Below are 15,522 nucleotides of genomic sequence, written 5' to 3' on the forward strand. Positions count from 1 at the left end.
TTTACCAAAAGCACTGCAGTTAATTAAAACTAAACATTCATGTGATGCTTGATGTTATAGGTGAACATATTGTACAGGGAACAAATGTGAACAAGGTATATGTGGAGTCAAAGCTTTATTTACATACAGCAAAAATATTGTACAAAAAGTCAGGTGAGGCTTGAAATGTTTCTCTGCAGCCTCTGGGTCATGACTTCTTTGTGGGACTTTGTCTGAATCTTCTCCAGTGTGTAGACGTCTGTGGTGTGTAGCTGTGAGATCCAGTGTAACTTCCAGTCTTATATGAAGTGTTTCACACAGGTCGGTGCGCTCCTGGCTGTGGAAGGATGGATCCATGTCATCTGTCCCGCTTCAATCAGCTGTAAACACATTCAGTAAAATTAGCACAGTTCAATGACAACATACACCTTTACATGTAACTGGAAAATTATTTAATGAATATAACCTTACCCTCTTTCTTCTCCGCCAACTCCTCAATGCTGATGTAAGGTCTGGTCGGATCATACTGGCTCATAGTGTGTCTTTGTACGTCATGGACAGGCAGCTGGAAAACAACATGAGTAACATGAGTTTATTATTAATAAACGGAAATAGCCGCGCTGCATCACCGTTGGAAGATCCACAGCAGGAAAACACCAAAACAATTCATAAACAGTTACTTACATTCAATGGCTTAATTTTCTGCACTTTAAATCCGGACTTTCAGCGTCTCAGCCTAACGCCTCTTTGTTTGTGTGTGGGGGGGGGGGTTGAGGCTGTGAAAACATAAGAGAAAAAAGTCACGTTGATGAAAAAACTTAACGAGAACAAACTGTTACATCTAAGTCATTCATACATATTTACACATGCACTATATCTGCTCAAGCACTCGGTGCTGTATTCGTATTTTAGCAACTTTCTCGCTATCCCAAAGTTGCTGGCATGCTTTTCAGATGTACCAGTTAGCTTCGTAGTTAGCATGGCGGCTCCTAGCTTAGCCCTTACCTTAACTCAGGGACTGTGCGTCCGTCTTCTCCACCTCCTCCGCCTCGACTCGTCCACACCGGGCCCGCGGCTCTGCTTCCCACGCACTCATCTTCTCCTCCAGGGAAAAGCGTCGTGTCGACTTCAGCAAGTTATTTACCCCGAAAACAGAGTCACTCGTACGGAACAAACTTAACACAAGCCAGAGTTTCATATCTGCGGGAGACTCGACGCTGCACGGCGTTTACGAGGCTGTGATTGGACGAGCCCATCAGCTGATGACGCGAGCGGGTGACGTGAGGTTTTCACAGTAAATCTCCACAACTCTCCTTGTAATCTTAAAGCAGCGGTTACTTCATATGGGATGAGTATGTGACTGAGGCCCAGTTTATTTTTTCTGGTGTTTAGTAAATTTACACACATGATTCACGCTGTTCTGTGTTCGTAACCTTATAGTTGAATGCACTTATTGTAAGTCGCTTTGGATAAAAGTGTTGACTGTTTTAATGGAATACTGAGAAAGTTTAATAACAACAATTAGACAATTGAAGTTCAAATTATGAAGGAATTTCAGCTCTATATTGTGTCTTCTTTATATTTAAAATAATAATCAAACTGAGTGGAGATGTATGTTGTATCCAAACAGCCGGCTGCTGTGTTTTGTCACTGTGCAGTCCATGGGGGATTAAATATTACACTGAAAAAATAAATCATTAAATCAATGAATGTTTCATAGCAATTTTGAAAGTAGTGATGAAAAGGTAGCATTTATAATTCATGGAAAACAGCTTAGTTTGCCATTGACATGTGAATTTGATGCCAGTATTTTGGGAGGACAGATATTTTTATGGAAAGCCAGTAGAAGTTTGGAGCTTACAGGACACAGATGATCATACCCAGCATCATTTCTTTGCTGGTAGAGGTGTGGTTAACAAATCCTCTGTGCATTTAACCAGCACAATTGAAAAAGTGACTGTAATCATGCCACTCTGTACAGTTGTTGAGATTCAGGATTGTTTTGGATGACAATAAAAATTTGAAATAAAGTGCATTGTTTAATTTGACAGCATTGAACTTTGTTCGTGGTATACAATGTAATTCATTATAGCACACTTACTTATTTAAGAACAATTTAAAATTTCAGGTTTTATATATATTTTCAGCCTGGTTCACTCTGCCAGATAGTTTAGTTTACTCTTAGAAAAAGGTGTTATCTGCTCTGAGGGGAACTATCCTGATTTGCATTTGTGAAGCTCAGAGCATTGTCATTTGCATGTGAAAGCCTCCTCTAGGCGTAGGAGTAGGGGGGTCACCTCACAACAGCTGTGATTAAAATGCATGAATGTGTCTCCTGTGACCACATTGCATGAATCATGTAAGTCATTTATGTTTGCATCAACAAAATTATGTTTTAACCCAGTTGGAGTTTACAGATGTGTCCAAGGAGGACATGGAGGACTACGGCAGGACATTGTGGTAAGACTTGGCGATGTGATTTATTTGCGTTAAAAAAAAGTAGCGCGTTAAGGTTTCCAGATTAGGTTCTGTCTCCTGAAGAGTCTGTTGACGTCACTCTCCAAGATGGAAAGTGTCGTCACTGTGATGGGGGGGGGGGGCTCTGAGGTGGGAAGTTGTGTAAAGGCGCAGTCCTTTGCTGTGGTGGAGGTGCAGTTGATGGGCTGGAGAATGGTGTCAAGGGGGATGGTGTCAGGACTGTCCCACTGTCTATCAAAGCGACAGTAAAACTCATTCAGGTCGTTGACAAGGCGTGAGAAGTTAGTGGACTGGGGGGCTCTAGGCTTGCAGTTTGTAATCCGCCTTAGCCCTTTCCAGACAGGCATTTTCAGAGTCATTGGCTGCGAACTGGTGTTGAAGTTTCTCAGAGTACAGTCGCTTAGCTTCTCTCACCTCCTTGCTAAACCTGTATTTCGACTCTATAAATCTGACTCCACTCCTGAACGCCTCTTCCTTCTCCAACCTTAACTTTTTGAGTTTGGCTGTGAACCAGGGTTTGTCATTATTAGTGATGTTCCGTTCGTGAACGATTCGTTGATTTTGAACGAATCCTTACAAGGACCCTGGGCCTCGGGCTCCGCGCTCCCGGCTCCGTATCATGACAGTTTGGATGATTTGAAATGGTAATTTATTATCACACTAGCATTTAATTATCACGGCAAACAATTACACTGCACTGAACTCTAAGTAAAGTACAAAAAAGTGAACGGGGTAAACAAATCCTTTCTGTCGGGAGCCGGGAGCCCCCCCCTCCCCCCTTTGAAATGAACGAATGACTCGAAAAAATATTCGTTCATTTTACTGAACGAGATTCAAAGAACCGAATCGGTAAAATGATCCGAACTTCCCATCACTAGTCATTATTGTAAATCACCCTGGTGCGTGATGGAACACAGCTCTCCTCATAGAAGCTGATATAGGAAGTCACATCCTCTGTGTACTCATCCAGACTATTAGTAGCAGCCCTGAACACCTCACAATATGTACAGTCCAAGCACGCCTGAAGATCCTCCACAGCTTCACTGGTCCACTGCTTTGAAGTCCTCACAACTTGTTGCAGAGTTCTAGTTTCTGCCTGTAGACCATGACGTAGTCCGAGAGTCCCAGTGCAGCCCGGGGGACGGCGTGATAAGCACAGCTAACTCCACCTGAATTATTAATTTAATGTCATCCATCTTCAAGAACTTCTCCGCTGTCTGCTCCGTTCAATGTCGGGTGTCGAGGGTAAATTACGTATTCTCCACTCAAGCTTATGTGGAGAGTACGTAGACACCCCCCCCCCCCCCTCTCTCTTTTTTTTTTTTTGAACTTAAGTTTTTATTGAACTTTTCTTAGGCATGGTACATGGCAAATTAAACACGTTTCGTTATACAGGAACAAGTAGTATATGGTTGACAATTAACTCTAATAACAGACTTCGCACACATTGTCTCAAAAATAGGCAGCTATTACAAAACACAGTGAGTACATAATGATATCCACTCATACCTTCATTGCATATCTGCATTGCATATCTGCACACCCCACCATACATTATATAGCATACATCATATAGACATGTTGCTGAGGCATATATTATTACAGGATCCCACTTGGGAGAAACACAGCAAAGCAATAAAACCAGAGTCCTAGTGGGGATCATTATCTACTTTTATGTAATTCCAAAACCTGTCCCAAGGGGTCACCCCCTCCTTCCTGTCATCACTCAATCTACTAAGCATACATTCATAGGATGCAGTTTCAGTCATTGCACATACCCATTCTTTCACCTGTGGAATTTCTGGCGCCTTCCATGTCTTAAGATAACTCGGCAAGCTGTTGTTGTACCCACCGAAATTGCAGAAAAATTACATTTGGTTATATTTGGTAATTGAGACTTGTCCCCCAATAAAGAGAGCTCTGGACTTAGGGGAATCTCTGCTCCAAGCCAGTTACTTAAAATATTTAGAATCTGAGTCCAGAAAGGTCTAATCAAGACGCATTCCCACATACAGTGGAGGAAAGTACCAGTTTCCTCCTTGCATTTCCAGCACAGATCATCACCCAATAGTTTCATCCTATACAGTCTGGATGGTGTGAAATAGTATTTATGTAATACATTATATTGTGTAAGTTTTCCCCTTGCCTCTCTCACATATTTACCACAATCAGCCACAATTACTGCCCATCTATCACTATTAATCTCTCCACCAAGGTCCCTCTGCCAAATCATCTTTAACTGGTCAGAGTCAGTGCCGAGAGAAGAATTAGCAATTTTATAAAATTGTGAGGCTTTTCGTTTCCTGAGTGGAAGTTTCATATAATCGCTCATCATATTATCCGTAATATTGTATGGTTTCGAGGTAATGCAACTCCTCATTTGCAAAAATTTCCAAAAATGATCTTTTCCTACCAAATCAAATTTCTGCAACAGCTTATCATATGACAAAAACACTCCATCTTCAAATAGATCATTAATGGTGTTTAAACCTCTAGAGTGCCACTGTTTCCAATACACGGGTTTCTTCCCAATGCAGACATCGGGATTATCCCACAATGATGAATATCTTTGTAGAGTATGTGTAAGTTTAAACATTTTATGTACTTTACTCCAAACATCCCTTGAATGTAAAAGTATTGGATTTGTGATGTTAGACCTTCTTTGTGACAATACTTCTATAGGTTGGAAAGGCGAGCATATCTCCTTTTTTACCTTCATCCAAGCTGTCTCACCCTCTGCAGCCTGCCAGTACCTTGCTATTTTAGCCATCTCAAAAGCTAAATAATACAATCTAAGATCTGGAAGGCCCAACCCTCCCTTCTCTTTATGTGCACATAACTTTCTCAATTTAATTCGTGGTCTTTTTCCATCCCATAAAAAATGTTTTATTATATCATCCAATTGTCTAAAGATGGTGGATGGTATATTGATAGGTAACATCATTGCCACATAACTGAATTGCGGGGCAATTATCATTTTTATAACAGTAATTTTTCCCCATAATGTCAGTTTTAGTTTCCCCCACTTATCAAGGTTTATTTTCATCTTTTGAAGTAAAGGGTCAAAGTTAAGTGCACTATTTCGTCTATATCCTCATGAAGTTTGATGCCAAGATACTTCATTCCCTGTCGTACCCATCTAAAATTAAACTTCTCCACCATAGATGAAATACATGACTTGGAGAGAGGCATTGCCTCGGATTTGCTCCAGTTGATGGAGTAGCCTGAAAATTTTGAAAAAGATTGGATGGTGTCCATCAGATGTGGCAGCGAAGTCAGAGGTTCGGATACTACTGCTAAGATGTCATCAGCATATACTTATAATTTATGTTCATTGTCTCCTCCCCTTACACCTCTTATTCCAGGGTGTGCTCTAACAGACACCGCTAAAATCTCTAAAAAGATGATAAACAGTAATGGACTCAATGAACATCCCTGTCTAGTTCCCCGGGTCAGATTAAAGAAGGGAGAGATTATAACATTTGTCATCACTGCCGCCTTGGGTTCTTTATACAGCATTTTTATCCATTTAATGAAGTTGGAGTTGAAACCAAAATGAGATAGGGTGGAGAACAGAAATTGCCACTCCACCCTATCAAATGCCTTTTCTGTGTCAAGGGAGATGGCAGCTATAGGAGTATTTTGGGATTTACCCAGCCACATAAGGTGTAGCAAGAGTCTAACATTATCAGTTGAAGTTCTATTTTTCATAAAACCAACCTGACTGGAATGAATGATGCTCGGTAAAACCAATTGTAAACGTGTCGCTAAGATTTTTGTGAGAATCTTACAATCAAGATTGAGCAGACTGATAGGTCTGAAATTGGAGGGATCTGCTGCATTTTACCGGTTTTGGGAATTAGTGAGATTACCGCTTCATTAAAAGTTGGAGCTACACGACCCTTATCAAATATCTCTTGATATACCCTCTGTAAAACCGGTATAACAATATCTGCAAATGTTTTATAATATTCTACTGGGAGCCCGTCATAACCCGGTGACTTCCCATTTTTCATTGAAAAAATTGCCTTCCTTATTTCATCCTCAGTTATAGGTGTTTCCAAACCAACTGCCTCCTGAGGTGGGAGCTTGGGTACGTCTATTTTAAGGAGAAACTGTTCCATATCTTCCTGTGGGGCACTAGGAGACATGGAGGATGTATATAACTTCTCATAATATTGTTGAAATATTCTATTTATATCTTTAGCATCAAAAAATTGTGCACTCCCCTGTTTTATAACTGGTATGGTATTAGCAAAGATTTTTTCCTTCAACTGTCTGGCTAATAATTTCCCCATTTTTTCCCCACCTTCATAAAAGTTTGTTTTCAGTCTATTAAGAGCATATTCTGCTTTTTTATTATAAATATCATGTAAAGAGTATTTAAGCTTACAAAGTTCTTGAAATTTCCCATTAGAAAAGTGTTTCAACAGGTCTAATTCCTTCTCTTTTATCTCCTTCTCCAAATCTTTAATCCTGGTAACATTCTCTCTTTTCTTTTTAGCGGCTTGTGCTATAAATTTCCCTCTCATATATGCCTTTGAGGCTTCCCACACTGTAGTTATATCTTCAGTGCTACCAATATTGATTTCAAAAAAGCTTTTCAAATCTTCTCCTATTGTCTTTTTAAAAGTTGAGTCCGACATTAAGCCAATGTTTAGTCTCCATCTACCTCTCCTTTCAGTTTTTAGATTGGCCTTAATAAACAACTCGACCTGTGCATGATCTGTAAGGGAGATTGCTTTTATGTCACAGTTAGCCACATTATCTGCAAAGGAAGTACTTATCAGAAAAAAATCAATTCTAGAATAAGTTTTGTGGCAGTGGGAGAAGAAAGTAAAATCCTTCACATTTGGATTTATCAGCCTCCATATATCCATTAGTCCTACATCTCTACTCAACATATACAAGGCTTCTCTCTCCTTGGTCATGAGGGGAGGTCTGAATGAGCTCCTATCCAGTACTGAATCCAAAACTTCATTGAAATCCCCAGCTAGAACAATTTCACCCTCAGTATCTCCCAGTATTTTATTTACCGCGTGGAAAAAGTTGGGATCTCCGCTATTAGGTGCATATATGTTGCATAATACAAGAGGCACCCCCTCAACCACTGCTTCCACACAGATAATCCTTCCCTCTGCATCTTTAGTTTGTTTTAACAAAATTAAACTTACATTCTTGTGAACCAAAATCAAAACACCATTACGTTTACTTGAAAATGAGCTATGGAATATATGTCCTACCCATCCCACTTTAAATTTCTCCGCCTCCAGACCCTACATGTGGGTCTCCTGTATCAGCACAATGTCTGCCTGATTATTTTTCAAAAATGATAATATCTTCCTCCTTTTAATAGGGCTGCCACGTCCATTTATATTCCAAGAAATAAACTTAACTGGTCTACTAGTCATGTTTTTTCATTCAAAAATAAAATTAATATAATAATAAAATCAATAGGAAACAAAAAAAGAAAGGAGGAAGATGAGATAAGTACTCTGTAGTAGGGTCAGGAACCTCAATTCCGTGACCATTCTCTGGCAAATATGTTTTGACGACTGATTTGACATCTATACAACATTTATAAAATATTTAGCCCCCATGTCCCGCGCAAAAATGTCGGCATTTTTCGCTAGAGGGCCGAATCCAAAATGGCAGCCGGCACTATCTTGTAAAGGTTACTTTTTTACCAGAGCACCTAGAATAATGTATGAATACACTTTTTGTGGTAAATTGGCCATAAGGATTGTGTTTCTGACATAATTTTTACATTTAGACATCATCTTGACCCCGAAATCCAAGATGGCCACCATCTGGTAGAGCGAAAACGTAATTTTTGTTACACAAATTAACTTTTTAACCAGAGCACCTAGAATAATGTATGAGGACACTTTTTGTGGTAAATTGACCATAAAGATTGTGATTCTGACATCATTTTGACATTAAGACTTCCTGTTGACCCCAAAATCCAAGATGGCCACCACAAGAGCAGGTTGTGTGTAGCGGACAGGGCGACAATGACCATCCAGCAACTCCCATCCATGTCCGATTGGCAACGGGTGGTGCTTCAGGGAGGGATGGCGTACTAGATATGTCAAGTAGTTGGCACGGAGGCAAGTGTTGACTGCACAAGCCTCAACCATGGTGCTACTCTTGTGGTCACCATAGATGACATGTTTTGTGAACTTGAATAGCTCCTGTAACACCTCCTCCTCAGCAGAATCAATGACAACAGGTCCACTATAGCCTGACTCTCGCAGCACTGCGTAAGTGGAGAAGAGGATAGTGTCTGCCTCAGATTGGTCAAAGCAGTAGTTCTGCATCGGTTGCTGGGTTGACAAGTTAGTACAGTGGGAGCCCACAGAGCAAACAATATCTGCATCAACAGTTTGTGCAATGTTGGTCAGGTAGCTGCAAGTCAATTTTTGTAGACACCCCTCTTTACTAACACTACAAAGCAGCGTGTTAAATGCTCTGGCAGAGGGAAATGGATCATCTAATTTCATGTAGGTATTGAGGATATGTGACTTACCCTGTGCCCGCTTTTCTCGGTAACTTTCGAAAAATGGAAGCGAGAAAACACCAAAAAATGTACATTTACACAAGAGCAGTGCTGCAAGAGTCAGGCTATAGTGGACCTGTTGTCATTACGCCAACACTTGCCTCCATGCCAACTACTTGACATATCTAGTACGCCATCCCTCCCTGAAGCACCACCCCTTGCCAATCGAACATGGATGGGAGTTGCTTGATGGTCATTGTCGCCCTGTCCGCTACACACAACCTGCTCTTCCAACTCATCTACCTGCATCAAGGCCAGTCGAAGACAGCGAGGAAGATGAGAGCGAGAATGATTGTGATGAGAAGAAAAATAATGATGTGCAGAGTAGGCGATGGGATTCATCGGCTAGTGGTGATTTAGATTCTAGTGAGGCAGAATGCTCTGATTTGGACTAATCTTATATATCAATGTCCTTATTATTCACCAGTTACATTGTGAGAATAATGTGTAGAATTTAACAACATGAAAGCATCCTGTAACCCTAACCCTAATTAACAATTTTATGTCTTTTTTTAATGACCAAAACGTAAAATTATTGGGGTACAATGATTTCTCATTGGCATGTTTCAAGTGTTTTTCGTTTGTTTCTTAAGTTACAGTTATTAAATAAAAGTTATTTCTGATATTCTTTGTTTTTGTCCTTCCATAATTAGTAATGTATAAAGGCCATACATCACCCATCTCCTGGAGACCTGGGGGCTGATTTGTGTATAAAACTTTACATTTTTGCTCTCTCGGATGGTGGCCATCTTGGATTTTGGGGTCAACAGGATGTCTTAATGTCAAAATGATGTCAGAATCACAATCTTTAAGGTCAATTTACCAAAAAAGTGTCCTCATACATTATTCTAGGTGCTCTGGTTAAAAAGTTAATTTGTGTAGCAAAAATTACGTTTTCACTCTACCAGATAGTGGCCATCTTGGATTTCGGGGTCAAGATGATGTCTAAATGTAAAAATTATGTCAGAATCACAATCCTTATGGTCAATATGCCATAAAAAGTGTATTCATACATTATTCTAGGTGCTCTTGTAAAAAAGTAACTTTAACAAGATAGTGCCGGCTGCCATTTTGGATTCGGCCCTCTAGCGAAAAATGCCGACATTTTTGCGAGGGACATGGGGGCTAAATTTTTTATAAATGTTGTATAGATGTCAAATCAGTCGTCAAAACATATTTGCCAGAGAATGGTCACGGAATTGAGGTTCCTGACCCTACTACTGTGCTTTAAATGTATGTCTGCAACCATTCGTAATAGAAAATGTTACCATTTTTGGCTCCTTATAATAACCACTCATTACCCTGTACCTGCCTGTTTTTGAACACATATAACAAAACCACAGTATAACAATGCCAACTGGGCTTGCACATAAAGTTCAAACTAAAAGTGTCCGGCTGCTACAACTCAGCCGGAGTCCGAGTGCTGAACGCTCCTCGCTGCTGAAAAAAGAAAAAAGAAAAAGAAAAGAAAAGTAAAAGGATAACATGCGTAAGGTCCGTGGGATTAACGCCGCTCCCATGAAGACCGGTCCGTTTCAGGAAAAGTCTCTTGTTGGCCTGCACATGGTTCACTTCAGTTCAGTACAAAACGCATAATCTCACATCGGGTACAAACAGCAACTATCCCCTCTCCATTCATCTCAGTCCATAGCTCCTCCCGATCATTGCTCATTAATGACTTTCTTCGCGGCTTCGACAGTGTTGCAGCTCACGTTTTTTCCTCTCCATTTAAAGTGCAACGTTGCGGGGAAAGCCAGTGTGTATCTAATGTTGAGCTTGTGTAATTTGCGCTTCACCGGTGTGAACGCTCTCCTCTTCTGCGCCAGCTCTCTAGACATGTCCGGAAACATAGATAGGCGACATTTTTCCCAGACGAATCCTCGCTTCACCTTGGCTGCATAGATCACGGCATCCCTCGCGGATTGCCTCAAGAAGCGGATCAGCACCGGCCTTGGAGGCTGATCTGTACTCGGCATCGGTGCCAGTTGCCTGTGCACCCTCTCTATCTCCGTCTCCCCGTCAGTTTCAACACCGAGTCCCTCCGCCAGAATCTTTCGAACACAATCAAGCAGCGTCCCATTAGTACCAAGGGTCTCCCTTAGTCCCACCAACCTCACATTATTCCGTCTGCTGTGGTTTTCAAGGGCTTGTACTCGGTTCCATAGTTGTTCCGTCTGTTTATCCTTGCTCCCCTTGTCCTTCAGCAGCTGCTCCGATGTCTCCTCCAGGCGTGCGATGCGCACCTCGGCCTCTCCCAGCCTCTCCTGCATGGCCGTCACAGTGTTATTCAGCTCCGCAGTTGTTTGTTTAATAGAGGAAACGTCGATTGCAACGTTTTGCAGCGTGTCGTTCATCTTTGAAATTTCTGCAATTAGTGTTTGCAACTTATCCGATGTGTCCATGGTTGTAAGGGGAGCGTCAGCGGCCTCGAGGTCGACTTCATGCGCCGGGCTTTTCCGGGTAGACGAGCGTGGAGGGTTTCTGAAATATTTCGATGTCGCCATGTCTTCTCATCCTTTCCCTGACTGAGAGTATTCTATTTGAGCAATTAGAGTTCTCAGGGTGAGCGTTAGATTACTTAAATATATGCGTTTTACATTAATAACTCCAAAAATAGCATGTGCAGGACAGGAGCCACCCTAACATGCGACCATCCCGGATGCTGCACTCACGTGACTCCCCCCTCTCTCTTTTTATCTTTATGACTGTTTGTGTGTCTGTATGGATGGGCAGAGGGGGACATTTAATAATGTGATTGGTAAAATTGGTCAAATTAAAACTCCAGGATAACAGAAGGGGAATACAAACTATAAGATGCATATTTTATCATTTATATCATATAAAATATGTCATCAATGTAACAGGGTTAATTCATGTTGACGTGTTAATTTACCTGACTGGAAGGCTGAGTCTATTTAGGGACGCCGTCGCGCTCCCCCTCTCTCTCTCTACTGCCAGTCCTGAGTGTGTGTGTGAGTAACGGCAGCGTGAGCGCAACAGGTGCGGGTGCGAATTGTTCGTGGCGAGCTCCGCGTGCAGCCGTGTCTGTGTGCGGGAGTGTGTGACGGTGTCGGTGACGACGTGGATACACGCGGTCCCTGCTTTATTTTAAAGAATTAAAGGTACGAAATAATGATGTGTTTTATGTTTGTAACTGTTTTTAAACATTAAGATTAACTTGTTTAAATTGTGTGACCTAACTACATGTTTGTTTTATAGGGCTAACTCAGCAGAATAGTTACGGTCACTGTTTTTTCCCAACTTTATATTTCATTTTGATTATTTGGCCTTGTTTAATATTAGTTTCTTTCTGGTTATTTGGTTTGATCATTGGTTTCTTTGTTTTATTTTATTTTCTTTCTGGTTATATGGTTTGATTATTGGTTTCTTTGTTTTATTCTATTTTATTTTATTTTATGGCAATGTGCAATATTTATGGTTGACTGGGACTGTACACTCCGTGTGTAAGGACTGGAATAACAGTGAGTTATTGGCTCCATCAATTAGAGACCCTCTTTTGTCTTTTTGTTTGATTATATCGCTTGCAGTGTGTTTTAAAGTTTGCTGTGTTTGTTTTAATGCATGATGTTTTAGCGTTTTATAATTGGGTCTGGAGCCTTTAATTTCTCTTCTTCTAATCTGTTATTTATATCAAGTCCAGGCCAGTCCTTCAACCTTTGCACATGTCAATGTCTTTTAAATAATTTGCAGCTATTAAATAAATTGTATATTTCTGAAATCTCAGCCTCCCGTCCTGGTTATACTGGATAGATGTGGTGAACCAAATTCACATTTAACTGTCACCTGTAAACCATTTAAATCACTACATCAATATCATAAAATCATTTTTCACTGTGTTTCCTGCAGCGATACGCTCGCGTCAAGCGCAAAACATAGACTCAACGCCGAAACGATCGCTGCACGGTGCGAGGCAGCCTTGGTGCAGCGCGGGGCTTCAGCCTCTGCTGGGGCCGGCACAAAGGATTAACATGGGAGTGGATGGGAGCCAGCTGTTATTTAAGGCTTGGCGCTGCGCTTACGTGACGCTTACGTGTCCTGTGATAGCCGGCGTAACAGTGATTTGGGGAGTTCAGGGGTGAGATTTACTTTGTTAAAGTCACCGAGGACAATCACTAAAGAGTCTGGGTTAGTCCGCTCCACACACAGTATCTGATCGGCCAGCATGCCCTGGGCCTCCTGCACGTTAGCCTGCGGTGAGATGTAAACACCTACCAGAACGAACTCACGGGCGGGAGTGGTGTCAGGCGTGTTCGTTTATCCTTAAATATGAGAGAAGCCGATTCAAGGGTTTGGTTCAATCAAGTGTTTTATTAAAGATACAATGAAAAGTTATTCATAGCTATGGACAATTATCACAGCCTATGCTAATTAAGTTAGCAGTAGGAAGTTAATAATGGCCCCGAACAGAAGGGGTTTGATATAATTATAACAGTAGATTTTATGTGATTGGTTATAAAATATTGGAGGGGTGTCACCGAAATCACTTTGGATCTCCCTTATTGGTCCAGCCGCAGTCCCACGCCTCTTGTCCCCGAATCCAGGAAGTGACATAGAAGCAGCTCTCCGTCATGCTCCTACGCTACTCTGCCGGTTGCTAGACAACTCTTTCCAGCCAGTCTGATGTTGTGTCATAACCTAGCCTTGAGTAGAAAAAATGTCATGCTCCAGCCATCTCGACTGCACCAAATTAACCATAACAAACTCTCTCGTCTCTCTCTTATCCAGACAGCTGTGAGACTGACCATCGTTGTGACGCACACACATTTCTAGCTAATTCCAAATATTAAATATGATAAGAGAAAGGTTTAAATTAATGATTTGTATAAGGTATTATACCTGACTCAAACTGCTCCTACCCCCACCCTCCTTTCATTGGTTTTGAGTTCAGTTTCCATAATCCCCTTCATAGTCTAGGTCCTGGGAAAGATTTGTATGCGCTTCATTTACTGGAGAATATCTCAACTGTTATAGACTAATATGACCCCACTGAACAACGTGGGATGTGTGCCAAAATCTCTATCCGGGACGAAAGTCCTGAAAATTACCACTATAGGTGACACTATTATTACACTACAGGTGAATGGGACTTTTTTTCCCCCTTTATAGATACCCTCATCAATTTCTACCAGATTAATCTTCATATTAAGAGAAATACTTTTTGTATTACACTTTGTCTCAAAAATAAAATAAAATATGCAAATTAGGCAATATCTCATTAAATATGCGTACTTATAAACTCTTGAAGCTACAGATTTTCTTAGGTGATCACAATGTTTACAGTGTAAGAATTCTGGTTTGATATTTCTAATTGTGTCTCTGTAGATGTCCAGGGTGGATGCTGTGTGTGTGTTGCTGTTATCATTGGAACGTTAACTTAAAGTGAAAAATACAAAACAGCAGGTTTATTCCCTGTGTTGCAAGGTAACACTTCAGGTCCAGGTACTGGTACTAGTCCAGGTATGGGGATGATGATGAGAGCTCATTCAGTGATAGGATTTTTTACAACTATTGCCTCCCTTGCATTTGCAGAACTTGCAACAACGGATACCAGCTACGCGACAGGGACATCCATTCTTGTGTGCACATTTGCCACATGAGCAGGCACTAGACGAAAAGCAGTATTATTGTCACAGGAAATCTCTTGGGACAGGCTTAATCCCCTGCATTTACCTACGGTTTCCATGACGTTACCTCGGCGTTAGCCAGTGACAATAAGCTGAGGGAAGCGGCGTTTGCGGACCTTATGGGGGATATGGAGAACAAAGGAGAGAGCCGCGGGGGGGCTCGCTGAGCCGCACGGACCGATCGCGACGTGTGATCTATTTAGCATATGAATCGGAGTCAAGCCGCTGGCAAGAGCCTCTCTCTACTCACCATTGGAGGAAACCACAAACCCTTGAAACGAAATGTCACTCGTGATTGGCTGGTAGAAGTGTTGCTATTGGTCACCCTATGGGTCATTGCAGTGCACCGTAGGGGCACAGCATTCCACACGTGGGGTAAGCCCCTCCCACACAATATTAATAATAAAATTGTATATATAGTGGTTACTAATAATGTATATATTAATATTTATTATTATTTATTAGTAAGCCTTTACCCAAAGCACTGCAGTTAATTAAAACTAAACATTCATGTGATGCTTGGTGTTATAGGTGAACATATTGTACAGGGAACATATGTGAACAAGGTATATGTGGAGTCAAAGCTATATTTACATACAGCACAAATATTGTACAAAAACTCAGGTGAAGCTTGAAATGTCTCTCTGCAGCCTCTGGGTCATGACTTCTTTGTGGGACTCTGCCTGAATCTTCTCCAGTGTGTAGACGTCTGTGGTGTGTAGCTGTGAGATCCAGTGTAGCTTCCAGTCCTATATGAAGTGTGGCACACAGGTCAGTGCGCTCCTGGCTGTGGAAGGATGGATCCATGTCATCTGTCCCGCTTCAATCAGCTGTAAACACATTCAGTAAAATTAGCACAGT

At 41.3% G+C, this 15,522-nt stretch overlaps 1 long non-coding RNA gene across 1 annotated transcript; it reads right to left on the bottom strand.

Annotated features, from left to right (window-relative positions):
- Window positions 1-275: 275 nt before the first annotated feature.
- LOC133023788 (uncharacterized) lies at window positions 276-733 on the bottom strand. Its single transcript, XR_009683076.1, has 3 exons — window positions 664-733; window positions 451-544; window positions 276-359 (listed from the first exon to the last, which is right to left on the bottom strand). It is a non-coding gene; the product is annotated as an uncharacterized LOC133023788 (long non-coding RNA).
- Between the last annotated feature and the right edge of the window lie 14,789 nt (window positions 734-15,522).

Source organism: Limanda limanda, chromosome 17, assembly GCF_963576545.1.
Source record: "Limanda limanda chromosome 17, fLimLim1.1, whole genome shotgun sequence".
Taxonomy (NCBI): Eukaryota; Metazoa; Chordata; class Actinopteri; order Pleuronectiformes; family Pleuronectidae; genus Limanda; species Limanda limanda.